The following is a 225-nucleotide window of genomic DNA, read 5'->3' on the forward strand; positions in this document are numbered from 1 at the left end:
CACACCAGCACCAGCAGGGACGGAGCAAAGATGCCGAAGCAGATCACGTAGAGGTACTCGCTCTTGGCCACGTGCAGGAGCCCGCAGTAACCCGTGTAGTTACCTCGCTGGAGGGAGGGCAAGATGAGAGGCAAGTGCCCAAATAGGAAGGAGAGCATCCAGAGGACAACAAGGGACAGGACCATGGGCGTTTTCTTCAGGAGGGTGGGGTAGGAGAGTGGCAGC

Source organism: Antrostomus carolinensis, unplaced genomic scaffold (assembly GCF_000700745.2).
Source record: "Antrostomus carolinensis isolate BGI_N321 unplaced genomic scaffold, ASM70074v2 scaffold33934, whole genome shotgun sequence".
Taxonomy (NCBI): Eukaryota; Metazoa; Chordata; class Aves; order Caprimulgiformes; family Caprimulgidae; genus Antrostomus; species Antrostomus carolinensis.